Raw genomic sequence first — 14,078 nt, 5'->3', positions numbered from 1 at the left:
GAAAGTACTGCGTCCATAGTCGGGAAAATATTAATTCTAACATGAGTTTCAAACGCACGGATAGTGATTAATTACTGGCACTTCTATTTGTGAAACATGCAATTTTTCTTTCAACGGTTGATTATACCAAAGACTTCCCACCAGTGAAAAATTATCCTCGTTAAATGCACAGAATCCAGCCTTCTTTCATCTATGTTGTTATTTTTAAATGCCATCGAGGTATTTTATCGTTTATGTAGAACACCAAGTTAATCTTATACCAGCGGGTAGAGATAGTTTATTGGCTGATCGACTTCCTGTGGTTGATGAAAAGCTAGGTGTATCGCGTGGATAAAAAAAAAAGAAAATAAAAAAAATGTTACTCCCAATATACTTCCCGCTTTCGAGAGGAATATGTTAAAATTTATCGCAATTTCACGACCGGAAATAATGTGTGGTTCGATTTTCTATCCCCAAGGTGTATTACTTTCGATCCTTCTTGCACTGCAATTTTCCATACCATACATTTCACAAGCGAAAACAAATTGTCAGTAGATTCTCCGGTGGACAAAAACAATTTCTTCTTTCGTGCATATCGCGATATAAACTTTACAAATTTTCTTGCACGCATTGTGGTAAAAAGGACATGTAATCCTTATTAAAATGATTAATTATCTTTTATCAATAGAGACACGACGATGAACTCTATCCAACTATAATGTAATTTTTTGTTCAAGTATTGTCGAATGTAGTTTAACCTCAAGGAGAACTGTAACAACGATTTACATTAACCAATCGTAACAAAAAATTGCATCGAAGAAAAAATTTGCTGAAAAAATTTTACTCGCGTCGACACCATTAATTTAAATCTTTTATTAGGGAATCGTTTCCTTTAAAACTCTTTTTAAGAGATGCACCAGCACCGAAAGCCATTACTAATGTTTGTTTTTACGACTTTTGCTGGTAACATTTTATACCCACTGATAACAGTTTACGTCCGTATTCAAAATTTTCACATAAATACTGGAAGTGTAATTAAATACTGCAGGCGATATCCAATACCGATTTTGCACGTCAAAACAATTTAAAAATATAACAATAGTCTGAATAAATAAACTATAAATACACCGTACGAAAAATCCTGTAATATTTCAAACACAAAACGACCATACGTCGTTACAAATTTCACTAAACTTTTCCATTGTTTTGATACATGAAATATGATCCAGTCAAATTTCACTGACGTTCTATGCATTGAAAACAGAAACTTTTAATAATTTCTCCGCTTTCGTTATATTCTATTTCGCCTCCAAAATTTATCTCGTCGTGGTAGGTCTACAGGTGTCGATAATTAGCTATGCAGTTATGAAAATACAGCCTGCGGCATTTAGCTATTGTGAAATCGACGTTAAAGCGGGTAGCTGCCCATCAATAAACAGTATCAAAAGCGTTCATTATACTACCCCACGTGACAGATCAGTATCGGTTGATGTATGCATACAGGCCAACGGTAGATTAGGAGATGACCAAGGTAGCGCCAGTCAAAGCCCCGAACGATATATCGTTCGCATTTCGAAGTAAGTAACCCAACATGGCTAGTCTCAATTGAGCGCGATCGATCGCTTTGATCAACTACCACGTAAAGGGACTGTTACTATTTTACCAATGTATGCATTTTCATTATTTTTGCAAAACTATTCCGGCATAAAATAATTGTAATTCTAATACAAAGTTTTGGACCTGATTTTAGATCTCCCAGAAGGGAAAATAACTAAATCTGTGATATAAGTTTGAAGTAAGTGTATTTTGTACAATATACTATTTACAATGTACTATCAGTTAACGTCAGCGATAGTAAGAGCATTCTTTGTAAACGTATAAGTTGAATATTTTAAGTAGCAGTAAAATTGTACTGTTACTACTTTAATATAACAAAATACGAAAGCGATGTTACAATCAAAGGGTGAAAGAAATCTTGTTACGTATTTAAAATATTTTACCTTTGTGCTTTTAAAATGAGGATATTAATACGAAGGATTGATTTATTTAAAAGGAAGTACAGGATACCGTTACAAAAAGGTACATCTATACTTTGTAGATGCATCGTTGCACCACGGAAGAAACAAGGCCATGTGTAAATTTGATCATACTATCAAATTCGACAACTTTTATCTCTATTGTGTTTTTCTACTTACTTTCAACCAGAAATAAGTACAATTCGTTTCAATTCCGCGATTCATTTTACATGCCACGATATATATCGTAGTAACGAATAATAATACAACAGAAAGAAACATTTAACTCCGAACTGAAGGAAAGTTCAGTTCGCGCGCAAAACTTTAAGTAAGTATGCAGTCAAATTTAGTATGTAAAGTGACTATTATGAAATTGAGGAACTTAAATGGAGCTGCATATTAAACCGTAACAGAAAAACATTGGAATGATAATAAAAACTAAAAGTATATTTTGGTAGAACTGAAAATGTATCTCGTTAAAATTTAATAATTGTTACATCTCAAATTTAACATCAGTTTGGTAAATAAAGGAAAATATTCCATCTATTCTGTTTACGTCAAGGAAAAGCATAGGTTTCATTTAGAAAAAATTTCAGTTGAGAGAAAGTGGAACACCCTGTACAAAGTATGCAGTTCGTTAAAAACAATTGGATAATGCCAACAATAGGTAAAATAATAGAGAACATGCTAAACTCTGATATTTGAAGTGTTAAGTTACCTCCGTGAAATGATTATTACGACACGATTTGAATATGTAACATTTGATATTCAGCTAATTGAGCCGAATTAGGCATGTATTCATATGACACGACAGCTACACACGAAATAGTTTCCAGCATTCGATATTAGACTTTGCTTGTACCGTACATCAACACCACGTCGGACAAAATCAATATTATTACACTTTGTTACGAGTACGTCCCAGAACAACACATTGGAAGAAAACAGAGAAAAAAGAAGAGAAAGCGGGAAAGTGGAGAATTTATTAAAAATATATCTCTGTTAGTACACTTGTGTGAAAAAATATCTTCATAACTTTGCGGTGGACTCACGTATAGAGAATGAAAAAAACTTTTTAAAATTTTTAAAACGTGTCGTTCTTATCAACTACATAAAAGCCGATGTTATATCTAATATCGCAAACAGATAGAATAGGATTAAGTTAGTAACTTCCAGTGGTACGACGAAAGTCGGTGTAAATTAACAATTTTTTACGTGTTTCACTAAGTATTGTACACTTTTAAAACCCTGAAGCTTTTTCTTCAACATTACATATTACTGTCCAGCAGTTAATCAATGGAATTTAGTTTCGTCATGCCCTATATTGCTTTATCTGAATCATCGGTGCTTCAATGTTTTGAAGCTTTTAAGAGCATATTCTCTCTCTCTCATCTACGTGATTTCAAAGCTTTTCCTCGTAAACCAATATAATTTCCAGGAAAATACAATGCAGAGTTGCATGTGACGACTAAAAACCTACCGACTTCATTACAGACATGCATGGTACGCTTTCAAATTACCAGAGGACAGAACACACTTTTTGCATGTAAATCAAGCACCGTTCTTTCAAGAATCAAAGAGAGAAAAATATTTCTATCGTAATATTTCTTCTTCAATACGTTCCTAGTCTATAATATAACATACTTGTTTGTGAGTAAAACAATATTTAATAGCAAACCTCAAAAAATGCAAATAGAATTCTTTGAAAAATATAATTTTAATACAATCGATTCTACCACGCTAATTCGTTTGTCAGCTTTGTTTTTTTTTTTTTTAAAGAAATTCCATCCGCACGTATTGAGTCAGACGTTATAGTCAGACCCGACGCTATTCACATTCTACTTACGCGTAATACATTCCCCTCATCTGTGTCCATTTTCTTTCTCCTTGCAACAAACATATTCAAACGATATTTTAAATAAATTGTCTTCGAATTCTTTACGTTATAACGAGTCATTGCCAGGTCAGGTAAATATGGTGCACAGCTTTCCAAAATCTCAAATTTGCAACGTTACCAAAAATAAAGTGATTTATTAGACCTGAGTGGAATATTTAATTTGGACCGAATTTTGCAGCATTTTGTCCCATCGTTGCTAGAATGTTAATCGTTTTTATTACTTGCAAATGAAAACTGTCAGAAAGGAACAGAGAATGTCCATACAATGGTTAAAATGGATTGCGGCGGTTGTCTGTTGTTGAATGAAAAATAATATCAGGCTAAATGTTAAAAATGGTAGAAAATGAGCGTTGCCCAACGAGAACGTACGTTTAATTTTTTTTAAACGAGTGAAGCAAAACAGTACAGAGGTTGTCCGCGTGTAGTCCGCTGAGAGGAATGTTCACCTGAGTCGTAGGTGTGACTACGTCATTGAAGATCTGTTTCAATTTATGTTGACCTCTATATTTTTCATCCATATACAGTAGCGACCGCAGAAATGGCACCAAGTCTTACAAATACGATCTGTCAAAAGTAATAGCTACGTTAAATAGTTTCACTCCAATAAATCACGTTCTCTTTAATGTAAAACATGGATAATTCGAAAGTGTTGTAATTTTCATAACCGTTATTGTACTTTCGCAATACGATACGTCTTCGGGTGTAATTTTAATAAAAAATTCCACTTTATCTCGGTTTGCTTCATTTTCTTGATCAACGATCTCTGTCGTTCGAGCTTCGTTGCTCAGTTTCCTGAATGTATTTCTGTATATATATATATATACTCTCTCCAAATGTATATACAATATTCAAACAAACGTATTGTCGTCAATATTTCGGTACCGTCTACAAAATTAACACCGAAATGCTGCTCGTCGTGAACCTGCTTCGATCTATAATATAATAGTTTCATCGATAAAGTAATGTATCCAACGATTGAATTCCGCATCCGTATCGATTACCATTGTTCGACCTTCGGTTCCACGTACGTCAGAGGAAATCGTCAGCATAGATTGTGCTATTGACGTTGACACGTTTGTCAAGCTCGACTCCATTCCTGGCGGTGTACAGCTTCGATGGAAATTGAACGGACGGCTTACGAGCACCGTCCGATGTACTGAGTCGTTTACATGCGAGACTGAAATAAGATGGATCACCGACCGTGTAAACCATTATTCGACATGGTGCGCGGAATCGATTAGCGAAATAACGCGCGTTCGCCATCCACTGCAACATATACGATTCGGCTGATCGGGATTTTTCCAGCTATTGGTCACCTCCGATGTAATTTTCAATCCGGAAAGAGAACACTTCGAAAGCTCTAAATCGTTGTATACCGTTTGCCGTGGTCGCAACCCCTTTAAATCGGCTTTGCCTCGAAATTCAAATGGACGCGCGAGCCTCGCGTGTCCTGACGTTCGACCAGTTCACCGTGCGATCATTTTTCAAAACGCTACGTGACATTAAATTCGTCGACTTCCTCTGGAAGGATGCGAGGGAAAATAGGTGAAACAGTAATTACCGAAGCATAATAGACCGAGGGAAGAAAAAAACTTTCAATCGATTTTACAACCCGTATCGTAAGTCTCTATCAATTCTACGGATAATATAATTATGAAACTTTTATCCTAAATAGGTAAAATTTTAGTCAAAAGCTTTCGAACGTTTAAATATTGTAGCAAGTTCGGGAGCGTTTATTTTTGAAAGTGATACGTATTCAGATTTCCTGTCTTTGAGATACTTCAGAATTTCAAATAAATGTCCTCGGATGTGTTTTATATTTTTGTAACTGTAGACATTTTTTAGAAGCATCGCACAAGTAAAAGAACCGCTCTACTTCGTGCGTCTGCTAGAATTCGGACGAAATTTTTAAACTAGCCTCTGCGTTCACAAAAGATTCTTTTCTGCAAAAATTTCACTGCCTTGGGTGTGTTTACTTTGCAAGAATCTGCTTCTTGGTATCTCCGATTTTTCGGGGAGACGCGGTTTTTCAGTTTGAATGGAAATATGTTATTTATTCGCAGAATGTGAAGCAAATTGAAAAATTGTCCACAAAGTAGAAAAAAATTCGAAAATATAGACGCGACATGCGCAAATGACAACATAGGGGAAACCATATAATCAATTTACGTAAATACTCGTTTATTTATCACCGAAAAGAAACCGATCGCGTTGCCAAGTACGAACAAACGATTTGCTTGATTTTATCACCTCTTCCCTTTTCATCTTCCGCGATGCTTAATTCGATACTGTCAATCGAGATATCACGGTTGAACACTGGATGTAAAATGCACCATGTTCGGTCATTCGTTAACGATAAGCGGCCGATTCTATGAAACAGAACGTCATACACTTCCGATCGCGTTATCTCTCACTTGGTCGTTATTGTACTACTGGTTCCCTTTTTCTACGTCAACTACGGCCTCCGAGCTTTGTTCGAATTACGTAAAAAAATATTTGCGCAAAATCTAATTACTCTACTACCTTCAAAAAGAAAAAAGAACTAAAATATTCTTCGTAGCCTCCTTACCATCCAAAAACAGAAATACACGTACCAAAAGATTCAAATTTTTGGTAAATTTTGCATACCCAAAATCTAAACGAGACATCACCTGAAACAAATGTTCCGGAATACCGAGGTAAGGTTCCAAAATTTTGCAAAGGTGTTTGATTTTATGCGAAACACCGAGCATTGAAGACGACGAAGAATTTTCGTGTCGAGAACAATGATTGACAATCATTTCTCAAGATGTTATTACGTATTAAGATTGTCGTGGTTTGTTGCGCGTATAGAGAGGGAAGGGGATGAGGCACGAATAAGAAGCGTAGACCTATTCTCAGGGCGGTAACCTCGAGCGGACAACGAGGCGTACAGGCGGTTCTGCGCGAGCGTTCAGCCTTTGTTAAAGGGACAATTAGCATTCTGCATACTGGAAAGCTGGTGGAGGCGCAGCGCTGCGCTCGAGAGCATTAGGAAAATGCCAAAAGGTCCGCGGCTGGTTGCACCGTGCATACGATTTACCTGCTGGTAAAGCAGGGTCACTGTCAATCAATGCTGGCCTCATCTGTTTCTGGGTCTCCGTTTAGACGACGAATTGCGGTTGAAGCTTTATACGAGGAGAATTCTATTTCTCGGTGTTTTTGTGTGCACCAGCCTTTACATCGAACGTATACATACTGTTTGGACTTGACGAGAATGACTCTGAGGGTTGCCATCTGATGGGAGATCGTAGAGTAGCAATTGTGTGTCGGCAAAGAGTCCAAACTGAACACTGACCGATAGTATTAATGTCATTTCTAGTATCATTAGAAATCTAGGATCACTAGGATCATTAGATGAAAATAAAGAGTTTTCTGAACGAAGGATAATTTTATACTGTAAAAGCTGAATTCGTTATTAATTGGCATCTTGGTGTCCTTACTTTTGACACTATGAAAAGTAACCGAGGAAGAATATATTACCAATCTTTGCTTTTTTTTTTACTCTTAATACATTACCCTAAGTGTGGACTCTCTTTGAGAATAAATGAATAAAATATACTAAGAAGAACACTAAGTTTAACTTAGGAATCATCGACATAACTTGAAAATGTCTAACATCAAGGAAGCTATGTTGAATGTAATGTATCATTGGTATATATATTATTTCTACATCACTGCCTTTTAAGGCTAAGAATAAAGAGATCGATTCACGATATTAATTCATAACAGTGTTGATAATTTACCGAAGGTACTAATAATTCCCCCTTTATATGCATTGGAACAGATAATAATGCTTCTCTTCGACAGCGGAATTCAAACACCATCCGATGCAAATTTCAGTGATTACCGCGAACCTAATTACTGCACCCATCCAGACTTTCTAAAGCTCTGATGGATCTCAACTTTTGGCGTAGGAATTCGCGCGGATAATCAGAATATCCGGATTCAATACCACCTGTGTGAAACGTTGCATCGATTATTGAACAGCCTGGGCTGAGCTTACAATGGACTTTTATGGACCGTCGATAGACCAGCCACTCATAACAACATGCTCGTGTCCCACGGTGACTTCCTTTTGCTCGCTTTCTGAATGCTAATACAAAGAGCTTATTACGTGCTGTACCTTTTATTGTTCTACCTTCATCAGCTACGAAAAGATAATGATACAGTTTCTTTCTAATATTGTCTAGTTACTTCACTACGTGAACGACGAGAAAATTTACTTTTAACGCGTTAGAAAATGAACATGTTCAATCGTGCATTACATTCGATACTGACTTTATTAAAACTTTACGTATCGAGAATCATAGAAAGTAGAGTTGAAATACATTTACGTCTCTTTCGTTGATCTATTAAAGAAAATAACTAAATGAGAAAATGAATTTGTCAGTCAAATAAATATAAAAAGTTATAAAATACTCGAATTCCTTGTAATCCATTTATAATATTACGTCTATCAAAATCAAATTACTTTAGGTTTAATTTGAAATAAATGATTACTTACAGGATGTCTTTGATAGAGAAGATTTAAAGGTAAAATCCTTGTAGGATGTTGGAAAACCACAAATCAGAAATGGAAAAAGTAATCAGAAAGGGATCACCGTTAATTGGTTTTCAAGAATCTACCCTTTTAAATATATAGTGAAAGCCTTAAAATAATATTTGATTTCTATATTTTTACCGAGATACTTTGATCAATTACCGAAGCACATATTCTTAAGTAATTACAAATATACGTATTTAATCTTTGCACTTATCATTTTCAGTGCTTTCTGAAATTGTCCTTTAATTCACTCTCGACGAGTTTTTATGCGACTTTCACGAATAACAAAAAGAAAACAGGTCGACTGGAATAAGCCATTTGGTTTTCGTTGGGCAGACTTCAGCTTGGTCTATGAATAACTTCACTTGCCGATGACAATGAAAATGGCATAAGTACAAAGGAAGTAAAAATTTAATTTATCAAAAATATTATTTTACATCGATCTACAGTTATTATTAAAAAGTATTGACTTCGACCAAATTTATAATTACTGGCAAAAATATATTCAAATACGACAAGAAACATAAGAAGATTAAGATTAAAAGAAGAGTTGAAATTAACATTTTCTGAAACTCATTCATTTATATTCTACCTTCTGTGTTATTTTTAAGAATCAGTTTCCTATATCTCACTGGAATGTTAGTTCTTCTGATGTGCAATTAACAATATTCGACTATGGACTTTACCTTTACATCGGAATGTTACAATGAAGATACATTTAACAGAAGTATTAATTCTTTTAGAACAAAGTAAACATACAAACAGAGGCCTGAAACTGAGAGTCTACGAGTTCATTCATCGTCTCATCCCCACTACCACCATCTCTAGGTGGTTCAGTAGGTTAAGAGATCAAAAGTTTCTTATTCTACCCTAACGTTATCATGAAAATTTTACGTATAAACGATACTTCGAATTCAATTCATTTTCTTGCCACGATCAATCAACTGATTGAATATTATTTAAGTTATGCAGTCTTAAAAGTCCTGAGAATTCGTAATAGATTAAAAGTCTTTTAATCTTAGATATTTAAACAGACCTAAAGTAATGGTACAATAAAGACAATGTACAGTGTTCGTAATTATTTATATAAAATAATTATTTTCCAATTAATTTTCTCTGCACAAGTCTCGAGATTGATATTGTACGTAAAAGAATTTTTCGACAACTCATAAACGTCAATATCTAAGAATAATATTATTCTCATCAAAAATGTACTCTCTGTGACCGTCTTTTTAACGAATAATTTAACATAAATTTAAATTTCGTACATCAACTCATCTGGATACTTCTGCTTGCCCGACTATAGAGGCTTCGACAAATTCCTAATGCATCAAAACGTGCAACCCCTTTCAACACTTTCAAAACTACACAGAGTGTTCTGAAAATATGATTCAAGACTTTTCTTACAGCATTCGTTGAATTGAATAGGAAATACTTTCTCAACATCCATAAATTGATCCTTAATAAATAACGATTTTCTCTCTCGAGAATGCAATTTATCTGAATTTCATTGTTTACGATATGAATGTTAATTCGATTTTAAGCGCACATAAAATGTCTTGTATCAAATAATTCGGTGAAATCTCCACGAATTCACTGTTTCCCCGTGTGTAAGTAATAAATGGATAACCGACGTTGTTCAAATAAGAAATCTTCGCTTCTTCGCCAAGAATTGATCTACCTGAAGTAATCATTTTTTATCCACTTCAACGACCACTACCAGCCTTCAAACTGTGAATTCACCTCTCCCAAGAAGTGCCAATAGTACTATTTCAATAGTTCCTCGTCGCGTACTCGAACTAAGTCCAAACGTGTTTTCTCGATCTTTGTTTGCACGAAAGTTTCGCGTTCGAACGAGCGCGTATCGTATTTACACGTATGCAATACACGGGCCTCGTTGTCCCTTTGTTTCGATATTGGACTACTTGCACGTGAAAAAAGAGGATCGCATCCAGGTGGAGCAGCGACTGTCGCTCATTGAACGTTCACTTCCCTTTGAGAAGACCACGCGGGTTTGACGGTAGGGCCGGTCGTTAACGTGGTTTCCGAGTTTTTATTTAAGTTGGCGCGTGCTCACGTACCGCATCAACGTCCGCGCGAGCCGCATCTTTCCGCCGGTTTCTGAATGCATCGCGCCACCACATACGTCATAATTATCACGAGTTAAGATGTCCCGCGCATTTTTGCCCCAGACGCCGTTCAGGAAACTAATTAGCTACCGCATAACGAGCGTCGCGCGAACAAAAAGAAGCCTCGTAATTAGTCGCCGTTCCCAACTCAACCTCGTATCGATCCCCCGAAAGGTGCATGGTCACCGGCGAATATTATGAAAAATCGGATGTAAACGACAGGTAACGAGAGGCTTCAAGTGTCCCCCGTGAAGAGGGGGTAAAAATCTCCCGCCACAGATTAAAGACTCGAATACCCTGCTGTTGCCAATTGCGAACCTTACGGATTAGAGCGTTTGAAAATTTTCGTCTGGCGCTCGTTTCGTGCGAGCGGTACAAGTAACCTAAAATTATCGATTTCACGATAAAATACAATTATTAGCGAGTTAAACGTTCGATTAATAGTTCGCGATAGTCACGATGTCTATATCGAGCGGTTAGTCTTGCCTCGAGGTAAAGAAAATCGATTTTTCTTCTTATGTAGATTTTGGAAGTTCCAGGTCTTAAAAACACAATCGCGAAGTATTACGACGAGCTTCGATACACTGGCATGGTTACAAACTGATCTACTTATATAATCTGTCACTGCGCGTCAAACTTTAAAGCCATTTGTCTCGAAGCTACATTTTTCAAAATCGATGACACAGTATCGCGAAGGAAAACGCCATTTTTTCTTTTTTTTATCGCGACATTGTATAACTTCAACAAAATCGATCATTTATGTGTGACAAAATTTTACGGTTCGACAAAGTATAGGTGGTTAAAATATTTAAAAATTATGTGTCCGATAGATTTCGCTGTAAAAAATACTAAATGTCGTCTAGGTTTCAGTAACGAGAACTAGCCATCTCTGCGAAGAATCCGTTTTCACATATTTCGTGTTTTACTAGAGTTCTTATGCAAGTTCTTGTTACTTTCCACGAGTTCCTTTTACAAAAATTTATTACTAATGTCCACGATTTCTATGTCCAAATTTTTATCGCGGTTCCATTACCTGACTTATAAATTGTCTTTTATAAAAAATTATGATTCCTCGATCTACATCAATAAGAACTTTGATCGAAACTACGAATTTATGATAAATAGGTATTTGTATTTGTTTTTCGATATAGCTACGTACAATAGTTTACATCTACCGAAAAAAGAAATTAAAAAATATTATGAAAAGAAGAAAAAGACAACTACCACTAGATTATTAGTTCGTGCATATACGAGCAATAACAATTTGAATGTTGTATTTGCAGTATCATCAAGTGTGTTATTTGAAATCTGATGTTATTAAATTTGATAGTCAACAATCCGGATGGAGCTTTCGCAACCTGAGTCGTTACAATTAATACTGTTTGAGGTTTCCGGGAGTAAGCACTGTGCTTTTGATCGGTTGACCAATTGAAATTCTGTTGTCGATGGCCAATGATCTGTGACGTAACCATGCGTAGCCTAAATAGATGATAACCGCACAGCGCACATTGATATCGATACGTTATTAAACATCTGCTACAGCTTGCTTCAATGCTGGTGGGATGATTCAAGCACTTTTTTTTATCGAACACTGCACTTTTTAAATTCTACGATCTCGAGTTTATCGATTTGGAAGAATCGGGAGTGGATATTTTGTTATCCAAAATCAAAGCCAATCGTGTGAAACGTTTATAAACTACTAATTTCTTATTTCTAATTTAGAAAAGCAAGTTTAGATACATACACAATAATATTTATATGCTTGAAAACATCGGTATAAATAAAAAAATATTTCTCGATCGTAATTCTGGTTCCACATTTGACCATACTACTTTTTAATTCCATAACGTTGAAAATTAATTTTAATTTAAACTTTCCCTCTCCGGAGTGGAATTCAACTGGTAATTATGAAAGAAAAATAATTTGAAGAATATTTTTAAATCACTGGTATACACTGAATCATCTCGCAAGTGGTAATAAATACCTGATTCGAATTGAAAGATTTACGTGGAAATTCGTTATTTAAAATAATGTTCATCAAAGAATCTGTATCTCACTGGTTTGTATAATCACCACGGCAACAAAACAGCCAGATCTTTCAATCTTCCAACGCTACAGCGAGTGTTGCAACTTTCTAAATAGAAGCGATATCCTCCATCATTAAAATCTCTGAACCATTCCCGCCCGAGGAAGTTTCTCCAAAGAAAACTTCCAAAATTCCCCGAAAACTTTCAGCGTAACATTCACCTCGTAAACCGACGTTAATACACGATGAAAGAACTAGACAACCTATATAACACGTGTAAATGTCCAAACTTCGTGCAAACGACAACGCAAGAGAAAGAACAAATTTGTTAGGGGGAAAGAAACAGAAGTTACCACATTTAGTAAATTTTAACGAATAATATTTAACAATTTTTATAATCACTCACGAAGGATATCCGATACGTCTCGTCGTTACGCGGTATTTATTTTCCCAGCGAAGACGATTAATAATAATATAGATCTATGCACTTCGTGACTCTTGACAAACTGTTAATAAATTAATGAAAAAAACTTGAGTCGTTCGAGACTTACCGATAAAAATCCAAGGTTCGCGTGGTCGGGGCTCGTCACAGCGTCGTCGATGCGAGTCTTCCTCTGATAACACGATAATATAACTCACGACTCGTGCACCACGGTCGGCTGCCGACTGACTGCTTGCAGTTTGAAAGCTCGCGAGTCTTAGAAGCGACCTCTGCCACCACCACGTGCTTCCGATGGATCCGCAGACGGCAGCGCCGCGTGTGGTGATCCTACGAAACCGCCATTGTCCTGGAAAATCTTCGTAAGCTCGGCTTTGCCGAGTTGCAACACTCGATCCCGCGACGATATCGTAGAGATGATCAACGCACGCTGGAAACTATAAATAAAAGGGAGCTTTGTCGTTTCGGTCGCTGTAATCCGTTTGCAGTTGCAGGTTGCATTCATTGCACGGCACCTACGGGAATTTACAACCACGGCGGGTCTGACTGTTTTTTTCAGTTTGCCATCTTTTTGCTTCATTAAAATTTATGCTCCACCGAAACATTGAACCTTCTTGTCTAACGAGAGATTGTCGACACTTCGCGTTACGGTGCTGGAAAATGTGTAGCGGGAGAGCCACAATTTAAAATTCTATAGTTCTCATCGTGCTACCCCGGATATCCGAGTTGAAAGATTATTTAGAAATTGTAAAGGGAAAAATTATAGAGCTTCCAGCAGGCACGTAGAGTCGATTATTCGTGTAACGATAGCAATATGTATCAACGACGATATCAACTAGCGATTCAGTTTTAAATGGTAACGATGGCAATATTCGTTAATGAAATTTAAAGTGTAACAAAGTTTTAATCGAACGAACGAACCTTATCGTTCAATAAAACTGAAATATAGTTTCGAAAAGTTTAATCAATTTAAGTTAAAAAATTTACGATTAAGATATCATTTTGATCCACGATGTCAGTCGCTAATTT

At 36.1% G+C, this 14,078-nt stretch overlaps 1 protein-coding gene across 1 annotated transcript in view; it reads right to left on the bottom strand.

Moving 5' to 3' along the window:
* LOC143153786 (zwei Ig domain protein zig-8) overlaps positions 1-13,269 on the bottom strand; it is a 128,509-nt gene extending 115,240 nt beyond the window's left edge. The window contains exon 1 of the mRNA XM_076325333.1: positions 13,162-13,269. The gene's annotated coding sequence lies outside the window, so the exon portion shown is untranslated. The remainder of the gene's footprint in view (positions 1-13,161) is intronic.
* Between the last annotated feature and the right edge of the window lie 809 nt (positions 13,270-14,078).

This window comes from Ptiloglossa arizonensis, chromosome 13, assembly GCF_051014685.1.
Source record: "Ptiloglossa arizonensis isolate GNS036 chromosome 13, iyPtiAriz1_principal, whole genome shotgun sequence".
Lineage (NCBI taxonomy): Eukaryota > Metazoa > Arthropoda > Insecta > Hymenoptera > Colletidae > Ptiloglossa > Ptiloglossa arizonensis.
This window is presented reverse-complemented; position numbering and strand designations above follow the sequence as displayed.